Raw genomic sequence first — 24,571 nt, forward strand, 5'->3', positions numbered from 1 at the left:
GGTGACAGCGACACCCATGGCCAAATATCCGCAACAGAGCGAAAAGGCGGCGATACTCCCAGAGGGAGTCACGCCAGAGTACATAGAGCTGCTCCTCTGGGCTATGGAGCAAACAGATTCACCAATCTGATCGTGAGGGAGCGGTGGTGGGAGTATCGATCCCAGATGGAGCATCCACCAGAGATTGAAGGATCGAGCATCTACAGGGTGCCGTTTGTGAGGGTGTCTTGACAGAGCGAGCCGGTGGAGTCTTCGTCGACCGAACCCAACTGCAAGAGGAGAAAAGGAGTCGGCCCGATGACGCTTCCCCGCCATCGTCTCCCTCGCCGTTCACATCGTCTCACGGGACGGCTGTCTGCCACCGAGGAATAGGAGGGGGCTGCCCCCCAGCCCAATAGTCGGGCATGTTGTGAATTGTCAGGAGGAGCTTAGGGTTGTCAGTATTTGCAGGCTGTGAATTGTGTTTTGTGTTGTGTATTTTGAGAGTACTTTCAGATATAAATGTCTTTTGAATTTCATATTTGCAGTATTGAGCATATGAAGTATTTTATGGATTCTAGAGATCTATTTTTAGCACTTAAAAAATGTAGTTTCATAGGAGTATAAAAGTGCAGACAATGTGATTCTCAGAGAAGAAACTACAAGTTTCAGTTTCAGATAAGAAACTGCAAGTTCAGTTTCAGATAAGAAACTGCAACTTTCAGAGGCAGAGCATTTATATTAACACGGCCTTTTCAAACAAGGTTAACATCATGTTGGAAGTTTTATTCATGGTCGAAAATGGAACTACCAGCCAATTAACATCATGCTGATCAACATTCATGCATAGCACATCTTCATATGATGGACAGTCAAAATGCCCACACAATGTCGAGTGTGCGAAACACAGAGAAAACGAGGGACGAACTTTTGGCAAGTGTTGGACGTGGTTTTGGGCTGCCCCGTCTAGTCTTTCATTTTTAACATGCGCAGCCCACGACCTCGGATGGGAGGTCCACAGGCCTGTTTGTATTTTCTTAGGGCCGTCATGTATCGATCGTCCTATGGACCTCCCATCCGAGGTTTTATTTTTGGCAGCCCAATTTATGTATTTTTTTGAAGAAAACACAGAGGTCTGTTCTATTTTTCTATATAAGAATAGGAACGCCAGGTCCAACTTATGTTTCCCTTCTAACTATATTATATATATTTAAATTATTTTATATATTATTATATATTATTTTTATTGTCATCATATATTTAACAGATACTTACATATGTAAGAAAACAATATCCCACATCTTATTAACTTATAAAAATAATTTCTTACCAAATAAAATCCTGGATTGTTTTGGCACGAAAATCCTAGTGATTGTGTACAAAACCTTGGTAAGATTGAAGGACGAATGTAATAATATCACTTATTATTTAAATATATTTATAACAAAATGCTCAGCTCCTTTTTATTTTTTGATAACATTGCTGGCCAACCCAACATTATAATTAGAATCAGCCCAGCAAAATCGTGTATTTCGAGAAAGTGCAAATGGCCTGTAAATTTTTAGGAAATAAAATAAATGGGCCGCATGGACGCTACATTATTTGTTCACCCAACCCAGCTAATGGCTGTAATTCAAAAAAAGAGATCAAATTGACTGTAAATTCTACCGTGCAAAAAAGACTGTAAATTCTGAAAAAATGGGTTGAATACGTGCCACATTTTTGGAGGCTGGAATGTGGGCCAATAGGTCGAATCCAACACAAATCGTTGTCAATTTAGTCAAAAATGATTCTGACATGGTAGCCGTTGGATTTACATCCAACGACCGACATCGATCTTCAATCTCTCGTCTTCTTCCTCTAGTGCCACCGGGACCACCTCCCGCCTCCTGCTGCTAGCAGCTCTGCTTAGCACACTTCGCTATGAAGCGCTACTCCACTGTTGGCCAGGCCATCCCTCCACCCCTCCACACCTCCTGTTCTTCTCCACCGACTGCCGAACCACACCACACTAGAACCAGTTAACCCTCGTACACCTCTCCATCTGCGACTCTCCTCCCGCGTCTTCCCATCTCCGGCTCGTTGCTGTCTGGGGCCTCACCGTCGTCCACCACCTTGAATGCGCTCGGCGCGGCATGGTCAACATGGTTAACGAACAACACCATCGGAAGTAAACTGTGCATAGAGAACCTGACAGCTGGGTCCACGGCCGCACACAAGGAAATGCCTCCTTATTATGCGCAAAATAATGATTCCTCCACCTGACATCTGGGACCCACCAGAAGGACCTCTGTATTTCACGAAAATAACATTCCCCCCGCTGACATGTCGGACCCACCAGCTATCTTCGCACGCAAGGAAGTGCCTCCTTATTACGCACAAAAAAAAATGAATATTCCCCCTGCCAGCTGGAACCCAGCATATTGGGAGGCTGACTTGTGGGCCTACCAAGTTGACGGGGACGGAGGGCTTTGTCAACTTAGTCAATATGAACGATTATAGCTCCTGTTACCGTACGATCTTCATCCAATGGCCGTAGTGCTTCTTCAACCTCTGGTCTTCTTGCTCTAGCCACCCAAACCAGCGCCGGTCGTGCCGCGTGCTCTTGCCTCCCGTGGCCGGCTGTGATGCCGCGGAGGCCTCACTGCCCCCCTACTACTCCCACCGCTGGCCAGGCCATCCCTCTACTCACCCACACCCCCTGTTATTCTGCGGCGATAGCAGCCTCACACCGCAGCCGAACCAGTGAACCCTCGTACTCCTCTTTGCGTGGGCATCAACTGCTGCGTCTTCCCCGGCTCCGAGTCGTCCCCTTCCTAGTCCTCACCGTCGTCCACCGCCGTGGTGCTCTCGGCGCGGCGTGGTCAACGTGGTCAAGGAACGACTTCCATCGGACGTGGACTGTACGTGGAGAGGCTGACAGCTGGGTCCACGGCTGCAGCAAGGAAGGGCCTCCTTATTACGCGCAAAATAATGATTCCTCCACCTGACAGCGGGGACCCACCGGATGGGCCACCATATTTTGCGAAAAAACGTTTCCCCCTGACTGTTGGGACCCACCAGCTACATCTTCGCACGCAAGGAAGTGCGTCCGGGCAAAAAAAAACGATTCACCCCCCTGACTGCTGGGACCTACCAGCTACATCTTCGCACGCAAGGAAGTGCCTGACAGTCGGGACCCACCTGGTCGAAGCGTACGTAGCATTGTCATTCTGGTTGCGAACGTGTACATACATATATACTGGTGGATGTACAGGCATGCACGTGTCGTAGTAGAGGCGCATACGTGTCGTAGTAGAGGCACGCCCGTAGCATGTACACATACGTACAGCGGCCAGGGTGCAAGAAAGAAAATACAACCACGTATGTGTACATACGGGCAGGGTCTCGAATGCCTACTCGCACATACGTACGGCCAGGCCTCGTGTACATGGCTGGGTCGGAACGGAGAAACAACGTCGTCATCATGTTCATGGGGAGGTAACAGAATGCGTCGTGTTCATGGGGAGGCAACGGAATGCGTCGTGTTCATGGGGAGGCAACGGAACACGTTGTGTTCATCAGGAGGCAACGGAACGCACGGGAGCCAACCGGCTGGGTCAGAACAGAATGTGTGGTCGTGTTCATCGGGAGGGCTTGGACGGAACACGCGATGGAAACAAGGCCTGGCGTACCGCACAACGGAGGAAATGGACCTCCTACGTTTGGAATGGGGTCCTGTTGATCGGGAGGGGTCTGGCGTACCGCAAAACGGAGGAAACGGACCTCCTACGGTCGAAACGGGGGTCCTGTTCATCGGGAGGGGGTCTGGCGTACTGCAAAACAGACAAAACGGACCTCCTACGGTCGAAACGGGGGTCATGTTGATCGGGAGGGGTGTGGCGTACCACAAAATGAACGAAACAGACCTCCTACAGTCGAAACAGGGGTCCTGTTCATCAGGAGGGGTGTGGCGAACCACAAAACGGGGCTCCACGGGATACTGTTCATCTCCACTGTCAACCTCCTCCAGCCTCCACGGGCTACCGTCGACCTCCTCCAGCCTCCACAGGCTCCTATTCATCCAGCCTCCACCGCGCGCTACTCCACTGGCTACTGTTCAACCACCCCTCCACGGGCACCCCTCCATCGTCTACTGTTCTTCCAGCCCTCCACACCACGGGGTCCTGTTCAACCACCCCTCCACGGGCATCCCTCCACCGTATACTGTTCATCCAACCCTCCACACCACGGGGTCCTGTTCATCCAGAGGCAACGCCACCGCTCATTGTTCATCCACCCCCCGCACCGCTCACTGTTCATCCAATCAATCGGCTTCAGTTAGCATCAGAAGCGAAGGAATCGCTCGATCGGGTTCAGTTAACAGCCATCGATCGGTCGCTCGGGTTCAGTAACGCGTAGCCTGCAGTGCAATCGCTCGGGTTCAGTTAGAGCCCAACGCCTCACTCAGGTTTAGTTAAAGCCAACGCCTCGCACACACGCGCGTACCTGTACGAGAGAAACGTGCATCGTTCGGCCCCCGACCTCCCACTGTAACCGGGAAATCCTCAAAATTTTCCTCCCCCTCGCTTCTACCATGGTTTTTTCCATCTTGGACGGACCAAAGAATGTCATGCAGCTGCGTCTCCGGCCCGCCCAGGACGAAAAGCCCATTTTCTGTCATGATTTTTTGTCATAGAAGTAGGAGCCCACCGCATCTATGATGATACCGGGTTTTGTCACAATTATCGTCATAGAAGTGTCATATGTATGACAGAATTTTTTCGTTCGGCCCAAAATGTCACGGATGTGTCTTTTTTTTATAGTGATGTGTGAATACATACAAAAACAGAGTGTCACTAGTATGCCTCTACTTGACTAGCTCGTTGAATCAACGATGGTTATGTTTCCTAACCATAGACATGAGTTATCATTTGATTAACGAGATCACATCATTAGAGAATGATGTGATTGACTTGACCCATCCGTTAGCTTAGCACAATGGTCGTTTAGTTTGCTGAAATTGCTTTCTCCATAACTTTTACATGTTCCTATGACTATGAGATCATGCAACTCCCGAATACCGAAGGAACAATTAGTGTGCTATCAAACGTCACAACGTAACTGGGTGACTATAAAGATGCTTTACAGGTGTCTCCGATGGTGTTTGTTGAGTTGGCATAGATCGAGATTAGGATTTGTCACTCCGAGTATCGGAGAGGTATCTCTGGGCCCTCTCGGTAATGTACATCACTATAAGCCTTGTAAGCAATGTAACTAATGAGTTAGTTACGGGATGTAGCATTACGGAATGAGTAAAGAAACTTGCCTGTAACAAGATTGAACTAGGTATTGAGATATCGACGATCGAATCTCGGGCAAGTAATATACCGATGACAAAGGGAACAACGTATGTTGTTGTGCGGTTTGACCGATGAAGATCTTTGTAGAATATGTAGGAACCAATATGAGCATCCAGGTTACGCTATTGGTTATTGACCGGAGATGAGTCTAGGTCATGTCTACTTATTTCCCGAACCCGTAGGGTCTGCACGCTTAACATTCGGTGACGACCGGTATTATGAGTTTATGTTTTTTTGATGTACCGAAGATAGTTTGGAGTCCCGGATGTGATCACGGACATGACAAGGAGTCTCGAAATGGTCGAGACATAAAGATTGATATATTGGTTGACTATATTCAGACACTGGATGAGTTCCGGGAGTCATCGGATAATTATCGCGGTGCCGGGGGGTTATCGGAACCCCCGGGGGAGCTAATGGGCCAACATGGGCCTTGTGTGTGAGAGAGAGGAGGGGGCCTTAGTGCTTCCCCCCTTGAGGAGTCTGAATTGGACAAGGAGGGGGTGGAGCCCCCTCTTTCCCTCCCTCTCTCCCCCTCCTTCCTTCCCCCTTCCTCCTCCTAGTTGGACTAGGAAAGGGGGAGTCCTACTCCTACTAGGAGGAGGACCCCTCCCCTCCTTGGTGCGCCCCAAGGGCCAGCTGGCCTCCCCCCTTGCTCCTTTATATACGGGGGCAGGGGGCACCCTAGGACACATAAGTTGATCATTGATCTCTTAGCCGTGTGCGGTGCCCCCCTCCACCATAATCCACCTCGGTCAGATCGTCGTAGTGCTTAGGTGAAGCCATGCGCCGGTAGCTTCATCATCACCATCATCACGCCGTCGTGCTGACGAAGCTCTCCTTCGACACTCAACTGGATCTAGAGTTCATGGGACGTCATTGAGCTAAACGTGTGCTGATCACGGAGGTGCCGTACTTTAGGTACTAGGATATGTCAGATCGTGAAGACGTATGACTACATCAATCGCGTTGTCATAATGCTTCCGCTTACGGTCTACAACGGTACATGGCCAACACTCTTACCCTCTCATTGGTATGCATCACCATGATAGATCTTGCGTGTGCGTAGGATTTTTTTTGGAATTACCGCGTTCCCCAACAGTGGCATCCGAGCCAGGTCTATGCATAGATGTTATATGGATGAGTAGAACACAAAGGAGTTGTGGGCGTGGGTATATACATATTGCTTGCCGTCACTAGTTGATCCTTGATTCAGCGGCATTGTTGGATGAAGCGGCTCAGTCCAACATTACGCGTACGCTTACGCGAGACTGGTTCTACCGACGTGCTTCGCACACAGGTGGATGGTGGGTGTTAGTTTCTCCAACTTTAGTTGAATCAGATTCAATGAACAGGGTTCTTTCTGAAGATCAAAAATCAATCACTATACCGTGTTGTGGTTTTTGATGCATAGGTAAGAATGGTTCTTGCTCAGCCCGTAGCAGCCACGTAAAACTTGCAACAACAAAGTAGAGGACGTCTAACTTGTTTTTGCAGGGCATGTTGTGATGTGATATGGTCAAGACATGATGCTAAATTTTATTGTATGAGATGATCATGTTTTGTTAAAGTTATCGGCAACTGGTAGGAGCCTTATGGTTGTCTCTTTATTGCATAAGATGCAAACGCCATATAATTTCTTTACTTTATTGCTATGCAATAGAAATATTTGCAAAAGCAATAGTTGGCGAGACGACCATGTGACTAGACGTTGATAAAGATCAAGATGATGGAGATCATGGTGTCATGCCGGTAACGATGGAGATCATGACGGTACTTTGGAGATTGAGATCAAAGGCACAAGATGATGATGGCCATATCATTTCACACATTTTGATTGCATGTGATGTTTATCCTTTATGCATCTTATTTTGCTTAGTTCGGCGGTAGCATTATAAGATGATCTCTCACTAAATTTCAAGGTATAAGTGTTCTCCCTGAGTATGCACCGTTGCTACAGTTCGTCGTGTCGAGACACCACATGATGATCAGGTATGATAAGCTCTACGTTCACATACCATGGGTGCAAGCCAGTTTTGCACACATAGAATACTCTGGTTAAAGTGAGCCTAGCATATGCAGATATGGCCTCGGAACACTGAGACCGAAAGGTTGAGCGTGAATCATATAATAGATATGATCAACATAGTGATGTTCACCATTGAAAACTACTCCATCTCACGTGATGATCAGACATTGTTTAGTTGATATGGATCACGTGATCACTTAGATGATTAGAGAGATGTCTATCTAAGTGGGAGTTCTTAAGTAATTTTATTAATTGAACTTTAATTTATCATGAACTTAGTACCTTATAGTATTTTGCATGTCTATGTTGTTGTAGATAGATGGCTCGTGCTATTGTTCCATTTATTTTTGATATGTTCCTAGAGAAAAATAAGTTGAAAGATGTTAGTAGCAATGATACGGACTAGCTCAGTGATCTGAGGATTATCCTCAATGCTACACAGAAGTATTATGTCCTTGATGCACCACTAGGTGACAGAACTGTTGCAAGAGCAGATGCATACATTATGAACGTTTGACAAGCTCTGTATGATGACTACTTGATAGTTTAGGGCACCATGCTTTACGGCTTAGAACCAGGACTTCAAAAATGTTTTGAACGACATAGAGCATATGAGATGTTCCAAGAGTTGAAATTGGTATTTCATGCTCATGCCCGTGTCGAGAGGTATGAGACCTCTGATAGTACTTTGCCTACAAGATGGAGGAGAATAGCTCAACCAGTGAGCATGTGCTTAGATTGTCTGGGTACTACAATTGCTTGAATCAAGTGGGAGTTAATTTTCCAGATAAAATAGTGATTGACAGAGTTCTCTAGTCATTATCACCAAGTTACTGGAACTTCGTGATGAACTATAATATGCAAGGGATGACGAAAGTAATTCCCAAGCTCTTCGCGATGCTGAAATCAGCAAAGGTAGAAATCAAGAAAAACATCAAGTGTTGATGGTTGACAAGACCACTAGTTTCAAGTAAAAGGGCAAGGGAAAGAAAGGGAACTTCAAGAAGAATGGCAAGCAAGTTGCCACTCCCATGAAGAAGCCCAAAGACAGACCCAAGCCTGAAACTGAGTGCTTCTACTACAAAGGAAATGGTCACTGGAAGTGGAACTGCCTTAGATACTTGGCGGATAAGAAGGATGGCATACTGAACAAAGGTATATTGGATATACATGTTATTGATGTGTACTTTACTAGTGTTTATAACAACCCCTCGGTATTTGATACTGTTTCAGTTGCTAAGAGTAGTAACTAGAAACATGAGTTGCAAAATAAATAGAGACTAGTTAAGGGCGAGGTGATGATGTGTGTTGGAAGTGATTCCAAGGTTGATAAGATCACCATCGGACACTCCCTTTACCTTCGGGATTAGTGTTGAACCTAAAATAAATGTTATTGTGTTTGCGTTGAGCATGAATATGATTGGATCATGTTTATTGCAATGTGCTTATTCATTTAAGTCAAAGAATAATTGTTGTTCTATTTACATGAATAAAACCTTCTATGGTCATACACTCAATATAAATGGTTTATTGAATCTCAATCGTAGTGATACACATATTCATAATATTGAAGCCAAAACATGCAAAGTTAATAATGATAGTGCAACTTATTTGAGGCACTGCCGTTTAGGTCATATTGGTGTAAAGCGCATGAAGAAACTCCATGTTGATGGGTTTTTGGAATCACTTGATTATGAATCACTTGATGCTTGCGAACCATGCCTCATGGGCAAGATGACTAAGACTCCATTCTCCCGAACAATGGAGCGAGCAACTGACTTATTGGAAATAATACATACTGATGTATGCGGTCCGATGAGTATTGAGGCTCGCAGCAGGTATCGTTATTTTCTGAACTTCACAGATGATTTGAGCAGATATGGGTATATCTACTTGATGAAACATAAGTCTGAAACATTTGAAAAGTTCAAAGAATTTCAGAGTGAAGTGGAAAACCATCATAACAAGAAAATAAAGTTTCTACGATCTGATCACGGAGAGGAATATTTGAGTGGTGAGTTTGGTCTTCAACTAAAACAATGTGGAATAGTTTCTCAAATTCATGCCACCTAGAACACCACAATATAATGGTGTGTCCGAACTTCATAACCGTAATTTATTGGATATAGTGCAATCTATGATGTCTCTTACCAATTTACCACTATCATTTTGGGGTTATGCATTAGAAACAGCTACATTCATGTTAAATAGGGCACCGCCTAATCCGTTGAGACAACACCGTATAAACTATGGTTTGGCTAGAAACCTAAGCTGTCGTTTCTTAAAGTTTGGGGTTGTGATGCTTATGAGAAAAAGTTTCAGCATGATAAGCTCAAACTCAAATCGGAAAAGTGTGTCTTCATAGGATACCCAAAAGAAATTGTTGGATACACCTTCTATCACAGATCCGAAAGGCAAGATCTTTGTTGCTAAGAGTGGATCCTTTCTAGAGAAGAAGTTTCTCTCGAAAGAAGTGAGTGAGAGGAATGTATAACTTGATGAGGTAATTGTACCTTATCCCAAATTGGAAAGTACTTCATCACATAAATTAGTTCTAGTGATTTCTATGCCAATTAGTGAGGATGCTAATGACGATTATCATGAAACTTCAGATCAAGTTAGTACCAAACCTCGTAGGACAACCAGAGTATGGTCCACACCAGAGTGGTACGGTAATCCTTTCTGGAAGTCATGTTACTAGACCATGACGAACCTACGAACTATGAGGAAGTGATGATGAGGCCAGATTCTGCGAAATGGCTTAAGGCCATGAAATCTGAGATGGGATCCATGTATAAAGAACAAACTATGGACTTTGATTGACTTGCCCAATGATCCACGAGCCATTGAGAATAAATGGATTTTCAAGAGGAAGACAGACGTTGATAGTAGTGTTACTATCTACAACGCTCAAATTGTCGCAAAAAGGTTTTTTGACAAGTTGAAGGTGTTGAGTACGATGAGATTTTCTCACTCGTAGCGATGCTTAAGTCTGTCTGAATCATGTTAGCAATTGCCACATTTTATAAAATCTGGCAAATGGATTTCAAAACTGCATTTCTTAATGGATTTCTTAAAGAAGAGTTGTATATAATACAACAAGATTTTTTTTTCAATCCTAAAGGTGCTAACAAAGTGTGCAAGCTCCAGCAATCCATCTATGGACTGGTGCAAGCATCTCGGAGTTGGAATATATGCTTTGATGAGTTGATCAAAGCATATAGTTTTATACAGACTTTTGGAGAAGCCTGTATTTACAAGAAAGTGAGTGGGAGCTCTATAGCATTTCTGATATTATATGTGGATGACATATTGTTGATCAGAAATGATATTGAATTTCTGGATAGCATAAGAGTATACTTGAATAAGGATTTTTCAAAGAAAGACCTCGGTGAAGTTGCTTACACATTGAGCATCAACATCTATAGAGATAGATCAAGACGCTTGATAAGATTTTTCAATGAGTACATACCTGGACAAGATTTTTCAAGTAGTTCAAAATGGAACAGTCAAAGAAGGAGTTCTTGCCTGTGTTGCAAGGTGTGAAATTGAGTAAAGACTCAAAACCTGACCACAACACAAAATAGAAATCGAATGAAATGCCTCAGTCATAGGTTCCATAAAGTATGCTATACTGTGTACCAGTCCTATTGTATACCTTAGCATGATTCTGGCAAGGGAGTAACCTAGTGAACTAGGAGTAGTTCACTTGATAGTGGTCAAAATTATCCTTAGAGGACTAAGGAAATATTTCTCGGTTATGGGGGTGATAAAAGAGTTCATCGTAAAGAGTTACATTGATGCAAGCTTTTTACATCGATCTAGATGACTCTAAGTCTCGATCTCGATAGATATTGAAAGTGGGAGCAATTATCTAGAGTAGCTCCGTGCAGAGTATTGTAGACATAGAAATTTGCGAAATACATAAGGATCTGAATGTTGTAGACCCGTAGACTAAACTTCTCTCATAAGCAAACCATGATCATTCTTTGGGTATTAATCACATAGCGATGTGAACTAGATTATTGACTCTAGTAAACCCTTTGGGTATTAGTCACATGAAGATGTGAAGTAATCACATAAAGATGTGAACAAATGGTGTGAAATCACATGACAATGTGACTAGATTATTGATTCTAGTACAAGTGGGAGACTGAAGGAAGTATGCCCTAGAGGCAATAATAAAGTTGTTATTTATATTTCCTTATATCATGATAAATGTTTGTTATTCATGCAAGAATTGTATTAACCGGAAACTTAGTACATGTGTGAGTACATAGGCAAACAGGGTGTCACTAGTATGCCTCTACTTGACTAGCTCGTTGAATCAATGATGGTTATGTTTCCTAAACATAGACATGAGTTGTCATTTGATTAACGAGATCACATCATTAGACAATGATGTGATTGACTTGACCCATCCGTTAGCTTAGCACGATGATCGTTTAGTTTGTTGCTATTGCTTTCTCCATAACTTATACATGTTCCTATGACTATGAGATCATGCAACTCCCGAATACCGGAGGAACACTTAGTGTGGTATCAAACGTCACAACGAATTGGGTGACTATAAGATGCTCTATAGGTGTCTCTGATGGTGTTTGTTGAGTTGGCATAGATCGAGATTAGGATTTGTCACTCCGAGTATCGGAGAGGTATCTCTGGGCCCTCTCGGTAGTGTGCATCACTATAAGCCTTGCAAGCAATGTAACTAATGAGTTGGTTATGAGATATAGCATTACGGAATGAGTAAAGAGACTTTCCGATAATGAGATTGAACTAGGTAGTGAGATACCGACGATCGAATCTCGGGCAAGTAACATATCAATGACAAAGGGACCACGTATGTTGTTGTGAGGTTTGACCGATGAAGATCTTCGTAGAATATGTAGGAACCAATATGAGCATCCAGGTTCCACTATTGGTTATTGACCAGAGATGACTCTCGGTCATGTCTACATAGTTCTCAAACCCGTTGGGTCTGCACGCTTAACGTTCGGTGACGATCGGTATTATGAGTTTATGTGTTTTGATGTACCGAAGATAGTTCGGAGTCCCGGATGTGATCATGGACATGACGAGGATTCTCTAAATGGTCAAGGCATAAAGATTGATATATTGGATGACTATATTCGGACACCGGATGAGTTCCGGGAGTCACCGGATAATTATCGGAGTGCCGGGGGGTTATCGGAACCCCCCGGGGAACTAATGGGCCAACATGGGCCTTGTGAGAGATAGAGGACGGGGCCTTAGGGCTGCCCCCCTTGAGGAGTCCGAATTGGACAAGGAGGGGGCGGCGCCCCCACTTTCCCTCGCTCTCTCCCTCTCCTTACTTTCCCCTTCCTCCTCCTAGTTAGACTAGGAAAGGGGGAGTCCTACTCCTACTAGGAGGAGCCTCCCCTCCTTGGTGTGCCCCAAGGGCCGACCGGTGTCCTGATAACCCACAAGTATAGGGGATCACAACAGTTTTCAAGGGTAGAGTATTCAACCCAAACTTATTGATTTGACACAAGGGGAGCCAAATAATATTCTCAAGTATTAACAGTTGAGTTGTCAATTCAACCGCACCTAAAAGACTTAATATCTGCAGCAAGGTATTTAGTAGCAAAGTAATATGATAGTAGCGGTAACGGCGAAAAAGGTAACAGTGTTGATTTTGTAGTGATTGTAACAGTAGAAACGGAAAAGTAACTAAGCAAAGAACAATATGTGAAAAGCTCGTAGGCAATGGATCAGTGATGGATAATTATGTTGGATGCGATTCCTCATGCAGTGGTTATAACATAGGGTGACACAGAACTAGCTCCAGTTCATCAATGTAATGTAGTCATGTATTCTGAATATAGTCATACGTGCTTATGGAAAAGAACTTGCTTGACATCTTTTGTCCTACCCTCCCGTGGCAGGCGGGTCCTATTGGAAACTAAGGGATATTAAGGCCTCCTTTTAATAGAGTACCGGACCAAAGCATTAACACTTAGTTAATACATAAACTCCTCAAATTACGGTCATCACCAGTAAGTATCCCGATTATTGTCACCTCGGGGTTAACGGATCATAACACATAATAGGTGACTGTAGACTTGCAAGATAGGATCAAGGACTCACATATATGCATGAAAACATAATAGGTTCAGATCTGGAATCATGGCATTCGGGCCCTAGTGACTAGCATTAAGCATAGCAAAGTCATAGCAACATCAATCTCAGAACATAATGGACACTAGGGATCAAACCCTAACAAAACTAACTCGATTACATGATAAATCTCATCCAACCCATCACCGTCCAGCGAGCCTACGATGGAATTACTCATGCACGAAGGTGAGCATCATGAAATTGGTGATGGAGGAAGGTTGATGATGACGATGGCGACGGATTCGCCTCTCCGGAGCCCCATACGGACTCCAGATCAGCCCTCCCGAGAGAGATTAGGGCTTGGCGGCGGCTCCGTATCGTAAAACGTGATGAATCCTCCTCTTTGATTTTTTTCTCCCTGAACGTGAATATATAGAGTCGGAGTTGAGGTCGGTGGAGAATCAGGGGGCCCACGAGAGAGGGGGCGTGCCCCCACCCTCGTGGATAGGGTCTGGGCCCCTGGCCTTGATTCTTTTTCCAGTATTTTTTATATATTCCAAAAATATTCTCCGTTGATTTTCAGGTCATTCCAAGAACTTTTATTTCTGCACAAAAATAACACCATGGCAATTATGCTGAAAACAGCACCAGTCTGGGTTAGTTACATTCAAATCATACAAGTTAGAGACCAAAACCAGGGCAAAAGTGTTTGGAAAAGTAGATACGTTGGAGACATATCACCTCCCCCCTTGCTCCTTTCTATACGGGGGCTGGGGAGACACAAGTTCATCATTGATCTCTTAGCCGTGTATGGTGCCCCCCCCCCCACCATAATCCACCTCGGTCATAACATCGTAGTGCTTAGGCGAAGCCCTGTGCCGGTAGCTTCATCATCACTGTCACCACGCCGTCGTGCGGGCGAAGCTCTCCTTCAACACTCAACTGGATCAAGAGTTCATGGGAAGTCACTGAGCTGAACATGTGCTGATCGCGGAGGTGCCGTACTTTTGCTACTAGGATCAGTCGGATCGTGAAGACGTACGAGTACATCAACCACGTTGTCATAACGCTTCCGCTTACGGTCTATGAGGGTACATGGACAACACTCTTCCCCTATCGTTGCTATGCATCACCATGATAGATCTTGCGTGTGCGTAGGATTTTTTTTGAAATTAATGCGTTCCCCAACAAGTAGTTCATCACAGAAATCAGTTCGAGTGATTCCTACACCAATTAGTGAGGAAGCTAATGATGATGATCATGAAACTTCAGATCAAGTTACTACCGAACCTCGTAGGTCAACTAGAGTACGTTCGGCACCACAATGTTACGGTAATCTTGTTCTGGAAGTCATGTTACTAGACCATGACGAACCTATGAACTATGACGAAGCGATGATGAGCCCAGATTCCGCGAAATGGCATAAGGCCATGAAATCTGAGATGGGATCCATGTTTGAGAACAAAGTATGGACTTTGATTGACTTGCTCGATGATCGGTGAGCCATTCAGAATAAATGGATCTTCAAGAGGAAGACGGACGATGATAGTAGTGTTACTATCTACAAAGCTCGAATTATCACAAAAGGTTTTCGACAAAGTTCAAGGTCTTGACTAAGATGAGATTTTCTCACTCGTATCGATTCTTAAAAGTCTGTCCGAATCATGTTAGCAATTGCCACATTTTATGAAATCTGGCAAATGGATATGTAACTACATTCCTTAATGGATTTATTAAATAAGAGTTGTATATGATGCAACCAGAAGGTTTTGTCAATCCTAAAGGTGCTAACAAAATGTGCAAGCTCTAGCAATCCATCTATGGACTGGTGCAAGCATCTCGGAGTTGGAATATACGCTTTTATGAGTTGATCAAAGCATATAGTTTTGTACAGACTTGTGGTGAAGCCTGTATTTAAAAGTAAGTGAGTGGGAGCACTTCAACATTTCTAATAAGTATATGTGAATGACATACTGTTGATCGGAAATAATGCAGAATTTTCTGGAAAGCATAAAGGTGTATTTGAAAGGAGTTTTTCAAAGAAAAACCTCGGTGAAGCTGCTTACACATTGGGCATCAAGATCTATAGAGATAGATCAAAACACTTGATAAGATTTTTCAATGATTACATACCTTGACAAGATTTTTGAAGTAGTTCAAAATGGAACAGTCAAAGAAGGAGTTCTTTCCTGTATTGCAAGGTGTAAAGTTGAGTAAGACTCAAAACACGACCACGGCAGAGAATAAGAAGAGAATGAAACTCATTCCCTATGCCTCAGCCATAGGTTCTATAAAGTATGCTTTGCTGTGTACCAAACATATTGTGTACCTTGCCATGAGTTTGGCAAGGGGGTATGATATTGATCCAAGAGTGGATCACTTGACAGGGGTCAAAATTATCCTTAGAAGACTAAGGAGATATTTCTCGGTTATGGAGGTGATAAAGAGTTCGTCGTAAAGAGTTACGCTGATGCAAGCTTTTACACCAATCTGGATGACTCTAAGTCTCGATCTAGATACATATTGAAAGTGGGAGCGATTTGCCAGAGTAGCTCCGTGCAGAGCATTGTAGACATAGAAAAATTGCAAAATACATACGGCTCTAAATGTGGCAGACCCGTTGACTAAACTTATTTCACAAGTAAAACATGATCACTCTTTGGGTGCTAATCACATAGCGATGTGAACTAGATTATTGACTCTAGTAAACCCTTTGTGTCGTGGAATTGTCACGGCAGATGTACTAGCGAAATGACTTAGTCGTAGGGCCATCGCAACTAGGAAGTTTAAAGGGGTTAATCGGGACAAAGGACACGAGAGATTTTATACTAGTTCGGCCCCTTACGATGAAGGTAAAATCCTACGTCTAGTTGTGTTGGAATTGCTGGTATTTCGATGACCAAGGAGCGAATCCGCCGGCTTGGTTATCGATCTGTTGATTCTTCCCTAAGCCGCCACCCGGTCGTCCCCTTATATACACGGGTTGACGCCTGGCGGCCTACAGAGTCCCGACCGGTTCATAAAACGTGTCCGGATCGATGACTTCTTTGTATGCCTTTCTTCACAAGTATTTCTTTACATATGGCGGTTTACAATATTGGGCCTTAAACCGCCTCTGGGCTTAAGCCTTCTACAAGTCTTAATAAACTGTAGCCTTGAATACTATTGGGCTTCTTTTGTAACCCGTCGTTGGGGTTGACCCGGCCCCTCCTGGGCGGGTCTTACCTGGTAGCTATATTCCCAACATTAGGCCCTAGGTTGACTTTGAACTTTGTTCCTTGTCAATCTTCAATACTTAGATGAATCCATCTTCCTATCTCTGTAAAAAATTTGTAACCCGCCGTGACATCATCTTCTTAAAACACAAAAAACTATTATGACGTCATCCTCAATGGATCCTTATCTTTTAATGTCTTCCGAGAATCGAGGCGTCCGTTTAGTTGGATAATCATTATTTGGGTCTTCCTAGATTTCCGCACCTGCCTGTTTTCTTATCCCCTTATAAATAGGCACACCCCTGTCTTTCTCATTCTTCTCTCTTCTTTGTCTTCTTCCTCTCACAACCCTCCCGCTACTCGAGCTCCGCCGCCGTCGCGCTTCACCTCTGTCTCTGTCGACCTTGGCCGCTGCATCAACCTGAATCGGTCCAGAGAACGGCGGCGACCTCCGCAGGAGATCTGTGGTTGTAAGTGCTCACCTTCCTGCTCCTCAGATTCGCATTAGGGTTTCTAAGTTTATGCGTGTTCTTCGTAGTTCATCACAGTTTCCTTGTATTTGTTCCACTACGGCTTCTTCTTGATCCAAAGAGAGCATGTGTTCGTGCGATAGTTATTTTGTGCCCATTCCCAATACCAACAGATCCCTTTCTCTGGTTCAAAGGCCTCATTAGAGCTCATCTATGCTAGATTTTTAGGTCTAGAATATTTTCCATTTTGAACGACCCTTTGATCCAGAATAATATCAAGAAATTAGGAAACTTGTTTGCTTCAACACTTAGCCAACTCTGTCTCTGGTTTCCTTCAAATGTCTTTAGTCATGGCGGCTTATGACGCCGACTTACTTTTCCCTTATATGACATTAACCCTTACTTAAGCCGCCATTACTTATTTGCGCCATCATCATTCAACTCTTAATTTCACCATTGAATTTGAGCCGGCATGTTACTTTCTTTTCAGTTCATCTTTTGATCATCATGCCGTCAAAAGCACCGACCGTCTGCAACTGGGTCCTTTCCACAGTAACTGAGGACAACTTGAAGGAATTCTTCACCGTAGGATTTTTTCAAGGGAAGAATGTTATGTCTTACCATGCACCTGACCCGGACGAGGAACGACCCAATCGCAAATATGGTGAAGTCATTGTCTTTTCTGACCACATGAATTGAGGCTTTTCACCACCCGGCTCAAAGTTCTTCAGAGATGTTCTCCATTTTTTCAAACTCCACCCTCAAGATCTTGGACCCAATTCCATATCCAATATCTGCAATTTCCAAGTTCTCTATGAGGTGTACCTTCAAGAAGAACCGACTGTGGAACTCTTTAGAGAGTATTTTTATCTGAACCGCCAGAACGAGTGTACCAATGGCCCTAGCTTGGAACTTGGAGGCATCTCAATTCAGCGCCGACAGGGCGCCATCTTCCCCCTAATAGTCTTGCCGAGTCATCCCAAGGACTGGAATTAGACCTGGTTCTACTGTCAAGACACTTCACCAGCCAATGAGAAACCACTGTCGGGTTATCGCGCGGAACGTCTAGATTCCAAGTTTGCGCTCCCTCACAAGCTCACTGCCACCGAACGCAAAAAGCTTATTCCATCAATTAAAAGTATTAACGCCTTACTAGGGAACAACTTAACCAGAGTTGATTTGACTCGTTGCTGGGTCGCGTGGCGGGTCATCCCTCTAAGCCGCCGATCCAAATTGATGTATGAATATGGTGGAGGCCCAGATGACTCTCTTCGTCACAGCTCCGTTCAACTAACTGAAGAATATATTGTTTCAATGTCGACCCTTCTGGTGAACGGCAAATATGAAGACTGCAGTAAAGTCGGGTTAAACCCCTTCTGCAAACTTAGCCCAGCGCCAGAGGTAAGAAACCCCTGACCTCTTTCTCTTTGTATTTTCCTCAGCAGTTTGAAATACCTGCATGACCTTGTTTACTTGTTCACAGGCTAAATCTGACTTTTGGAAAGCCAAGTATGACCATGAAGCCGCCAAGAAGGCTAGAGCCTCCGCCATAAATGCCAAGAAAACGATCCGGAGGTCCAAGAAGAAAAAGAGCACCGCTGAGGACCTGTTAAAGCTTGATGATATTTCTGAGTCGGAGGTAGACCTTGATCCCCATGGCCAGTTTTTTAATAACCTTATTGACACTGACTATTGCCAGGACGACACGGGGCCAGTCAGGCCGTGGAATAAGAGGTAACTATTTACTCCAACTCAGCCGATTTGCCAAGACAGAAACTTCGACTGGTAACCCGGAAAGTCAGGTTTTCACACCCTTTGGCTTATTTGGACCCTCATTTTCTTTTGAAAAAGCAGCAACATGAGAGCCGCCGTCAGGCCCGGAACGACGATGAACCGCCTTCCGTTCTTCAGCAAACTCCTCAAAAACGCCAGAATGAGGTCTCTTTTATCTTCATCTTTTACTTTTCATTAATGGATCTTCTCCCTTGCATTACTAACTTTATTTTATCTTCTGTAGGAGGTGTCTCGCTCTTCTGGTGACTCATCTCAAACTCAATTTCCGGCTTTCAAGACTGCCCCTGGATAAGGAAAAAATCATCTTTCCTCCGTGTCTTTCAAACTGCATCTTTGTACTAACTGTCTCATAACATCTTTCGTAGTGGCCAAGCCAAGTCCAAGAAGGCCAAAGTAACTAAACCGGTGGAAGACCCGTCAGTCCTTGCTCCTGAAGCGGCCATGGCAACTTCTCCCCCTCGAACTGAAGCACCAGAAGACCCGGCTGCTGACACTCAATTAGACCCTCCTGAGCCGTCAGCTGATGACACCGTTGTTAACCCCTCTACCGCCGGACCATCCAGCTCGGCTAACCCGCCATCATCTTCTAATCATGACGTTCTGATCACTGGAAACCGTTTTGTTGAGCCGGGGACTCCCACCGTGTTAGCTCCACACACCACTAAACAAGAAGCCCTGGAGAGACAGAAAGTGCGTTTTGATATCTCTCACTACAGACATCTAAATGCAAATGACATATTGTCCGGCTATCTCAGCCATGTTCATTCCAGCCGTGAGTCAGAGATTGAGATGGTCAAGCAACTTCAGCTGAAATATGAGGTATGTTCTCCGGTTTACTTATACTCTGCCAGCCCCCAAGTCTTCAGATGATGATTCTGAATGATCTGGAGACTTTATGATATAGATGGACACTTTCTCTCTAAGTTCTTCAAAAGTCCAACAGAATAGTGCAAACTTCACCTGTAGTCCCCAAGGGCCGGTTCATTTGATCATAAATGAGCCGGTACTTAATTTCATAACTGTCTTGTGCTAATCCCAATAAATATTGTAATCCGGTTTAATCTTGAGAGACTTTCTAAATGTCATACATTAGCCCCCAAGTGCCAAGTGCTGTTACTTTGTAAGGTACTTGGGACTTGAAATATATAAAATTCAGAAAAATTGTTTCAACAAACATTATCCCACAAGTGTAAAGTGGTATTGCAGTGCAAAGTACTTGAGACTTGAAACTTTATAACTTTTAGTTTAAGCCTTGATACACATGTGTATGTTTTGTAGAACGCCCTTGAGTAGGTTACCGTGGAGCTTACTGGCTTAAAGAACTGGGTGTCTCAAATGGTTTCCACCATCTTTGGTAAGCCATCTGTACTGATCTTTTTGTACCTTCTTTTAACCCGGAATATAAACCACCTGCTGAACCCTTGTTTAAAAAATATGTGCAGGCCCGCGAAGCAAAAATCTGAGCCAAGATAATGTGACTAAACTGAAGGCGGTCTATACCTTAGTGGAGCAGTTGTACACTGGCGCTCAACGAGCACTTGCTGCTATCTCTCCTGCCAACCAAGGACCCAACCGGCTCAGTGATGTCTTGAAAAAATTGTCAATCTTACCCGCTAGGTTTCAAGAAGTCAAACGATCATGTGCCAGAGCTGGAGCCTTGACTGCCCTGAGCCGCTCCAAAGCCTGGGTGCCAGATCTAGACCCGGCGGATGTAGCCAGGGGGTACCCTAACATGAAGGAAGATGGGTCCCTATTTGAGTAGGATGACTTTGTTGCTTGCGTGAGGGGAGTTCAACCTCAGGCTACCATTCTTGGAGATGAGACCAACATTGACAAATATCAGCCGGGTTTTGATTTGGAGAATAAGAAGATGGCGACTCCCTCTTACAAGGTGACAGACCTTATCCCGCCGGTTCGTCAACATACGTTTGCTCCAGAAGTTGATCCGGCTGGCCTGATTGATGATGAAGCAGAGTTCATTGCCATGAACGGCTTTGACTGGTCCAATCCCAGCTTCCAATTAACAGAAGGAGGTGAACCGGCGAGGGAAGAGTGAGAACCATCTTTGTGGGCTCTTTAAAGCCTTGTAATAGATTTAGCTTGAAACAACTGCATATTTTGCCTATGCCATCGTGCCTAAGATGTCGTGTGTGACTCTTTGCTTCCTGATGTCAATCTATGCGTCACATTTATGGTTATCTCTGTAATATTTCGGCTCTGTTCCTGTAGAAAATGAAAAAATTGGCTTGGCGGTTTAGCACCGAACGGGTCAGAATATCCGGTACATGACCAATGGTTTTATCATAGTAGAAAAACAGAACCAGACGTGAAAATAAACAAGGTTGAAACAACCTTTGATAATCACAGAAAGAAACTGTTCATAAATAACAGTCATACCTGTATCTTTTGTATTTGGACCACCGGTTTACATGACCCAGTCCTTTTTTTTGAGAATTCAATGCCTCTTCATTCCTGATGATCATCATGCCTTGGTGGCTTATTGTCAAATAGTCAAGCCGGTGAAAAGACCGTGTTGATCGTTTAAAATTGAGACAATAAAAGACCAATAAGGCAAATAACAGCTTGCAAACAATATAAATTAACCTTATAACTGAAAGTTGGGGGTTTCTGATTCGAATACGATCAGTAAACCAGACCAAAGGGGTTAAGCTAAGATTCAAATACGATCATATAGCCCCCCAGTGGCTTTGGCGTTGCGCCGATCAAGAGGGTACCGATAGCTATTTTCTCTTTGGTTCGAATACAGCCTATGTTTGAACAAGAAGCCCCCAAAGGACCTTGAGAGGTTTTTAACGACCCTGATTCGAATACGATCCAAGTCGGACCCAAAAGGGGTTAAGCTATGATTCAGATACGATCAAGAAGCCCCGTAGTGAGTTTGGCTTTGAGCCGATCAAGAGGGGTACGACAGCTATGTTCTCTTTGGTTCGAATACGACCTATGTTTGAACAGGAAGCCCCCAAGTGATCATGAGGTTTATAGCTAGATTCGAATATGATCATAAGCCGGACCAAAAATGTTAAACTTGAGTCAGATATGATCAGCTCCTTAATAGTCATTTAAATAGCGAAAAAGAGTAAAGATATATAATCTTTGAAAAGGAAAAGGACAGAGGTCCTGCTTTATTACTTATCATAGTATATACAATGTCAAAGTATGTAAACGATGAGAGCCGGTGGCTCAGGTGTAGTATGGCCGAAGTTGAGCAATGTTCCACGGCCGGCGGATCTCCTCCTATGACTTACATGAGTCTTTGTGTTCTCGGATGTCGATGAAGTAATATGAACCGTTGTTTAAATTCTTGCTGACCACAAAGGGTCCTTCCCAAGGCGGGGATAGCTTATGTGCATCTGATAGATCCTGGATGAGCCGGAGCACCAGGTCACCTTCTTGAAAAAGTCCTGGACTTAACCCGGCGGCTGTGATAACGGCGCAGGTCATGTTGATAAATTGCTGATGGAGCCGCTGCTAAGTCTCTCTCCTCATCTAACAAGTCAAGTGCATCATGTCGGGCTTTTTCATTATTAGCTTCAACATAAGCCGCCACACGAGGCGAGTCATGATGGATGTCACTAGGCAGCACTGCTTCTGCTCCATAAACCATGAAGAAAGGTGTATAACCTGTAGACCTGTTAGGAGTGGTGTTGATACTCCATAGCACCGAGGGTAACTCTTCTACCCAACAACCCAGCGTCCGCTACAAGGGAACCATAAGCCGGGGCTTGAGACCTTTTAATATTTCCTGATTTGCTCTCTCAGCCTGACCATTGGATTGAGGGTGAGCTACAGAAGAAACATCAAGCCGGATATTCTCACGTTGACAAAACTCCTCCATAGCCCCTTGGGATAAATTAGTGCCATTGTCAGTGATAATGCTGTGTGGAAAACCAAAATGAAAGATCACCTTTTTCATGAACTGAACCGACGTGGCTGCATCACACTTACTCACTTTCTCTGCCTCAACCCATTTTGTGAATTTGTCAACTGCCACTAAAAGATGTGTCTTTTTATCCTTAGACCTTTTGAAAGGTCCAACCATGTCCAGCCCCCAGACTGCAAATGGCCAAGTGATTGGAATCATCCGCAACTCTTGAGCCGGCACATGTTCTCGTCGTGCAAACTTTTGACATCCATCACACCTACTGACCAGATCTTCTGCATCAGCGTGAGCCGTCAACCAGTAAAAACCATGACGAAAAGCTTTGGCCACAAGAGATTTTGACCCAGCGTGATGACCACAATCCCCTTCATGGATCTCATGAAGTATTTCTTGGCCTTCTTCAGGAGAAACACACCGCTGAAACACTCCCATGACGCTGTGTTGGTATAATTCTCCGTCAGAAATCGTTATTGACTTGGACCGCCAGGTTATCTGTCGGGCCAAGGTCTCATCCTCTGGCAACTCGCCCCGGGTCATGTAAGCCAAGAACGGTACTGCCCAATCTGGGATGACGTGAAGAGCCGCCACCAACTGTGCCTCCGGGTCAGGAACGGCCAAATCTTCCTCTGTAGGTAACTTAACAAACGGGTTATGCAAAACATCCAAAAGGGTGTTAGGTGGCACCGGCTTACGCTGAGATCCTAGCCATCTTAAGGCATCGGCCGCTTCATTCTTTCTTCGGTCAATGTGTTCCACTTGATAACCCTTAAAATGTCCTGCAACAGCATCAACTTCACGGTGATAAGCCGCCATGAGAGGATCTTTGGAATCCCACTTGCCAGACACCTGTTGAGCCACCAAATCTGAATCACCAAGGCACTGGACCCAGCTCAGACTCATTTCTTTAGCCATTCGAAGACCATGGAGCAAGGCTTCATATTCTGCAGCATCACTCCAAACGAAGTCATCTGCCTTTTTCATCATTTGATACAAAGGCATCGCCTTCTCCCCTAACCGGCTTATGAACCGGCTTAAGGCCGCGATGCACACCGGTTTAGCCAGAGATGTGAGTGCCTTGATCGTCTCTGGGTTAGCCTCAATACCTCTGTTAGACTCCAGAAAACCCAAAAGTTTGCCAGCTGGGACTCCGAAACACACTTGGCCGGGTTAAGCATTATCTTGTAGACCTGGAGGTTATCAAAGGTCTCCTTTAGATCTGTTACCAAGGTTTCCTCCTTTCTGGACTTCACACTACAAAAAAAAGACACATCCGTGACATTTTGGGTCGAACGAATTTTTTTTCTGTCATACATATGACACTTCTATGACAATAATTGTGACAAAACCCGGTATCATCACAGATGTGGTGGGGTCCTACATCTATGACAAAAAATCATGACAGAAAATAGGCTTTTCATCCTGGGCGGGCCAGAGACGCAGCTGCATGATATTCTTTGGGCCGTCCATGATGGAAAAAACCGTGGTAGAAGCGAGGGGGAGGAAAATTTCGGGGAGTTCCCGGTTACGGTGGGAGGTCGGGGCCCGAGCGATGCGCATTTCTCTCGTACACGTACGCACGTGTGTGCAAGGCGTTGGATCTAACTGAACCTGAGTGAGGCGTTGGGCTCTAACTGAACCCGAGCGATTGCACTGCAGGCTACGCGTTACTGAACCCGAGCGATCGATCGATGGCTGTTAACTGAACCCGATCGAGCGATTCCTTCGCTACTGATGCTAACTAAAGCCGATCGATTGGATGA

Source organism: Triticum dicoccoides, chromosome 3A, assembly GCF_002162155.2.
Source record: "Triticum dicoccoides isolate Atlit2015 ecotype Zavitan chromosome 3A, WEW_v2.0, whole genome shotgun sequence".
Lineage (NCBI taxonomy): Eukaryota > Viridiplantae > Streptophyta > Magnoliopsida > Poales > Poaceae > Triticum > Triticum dicoccoides.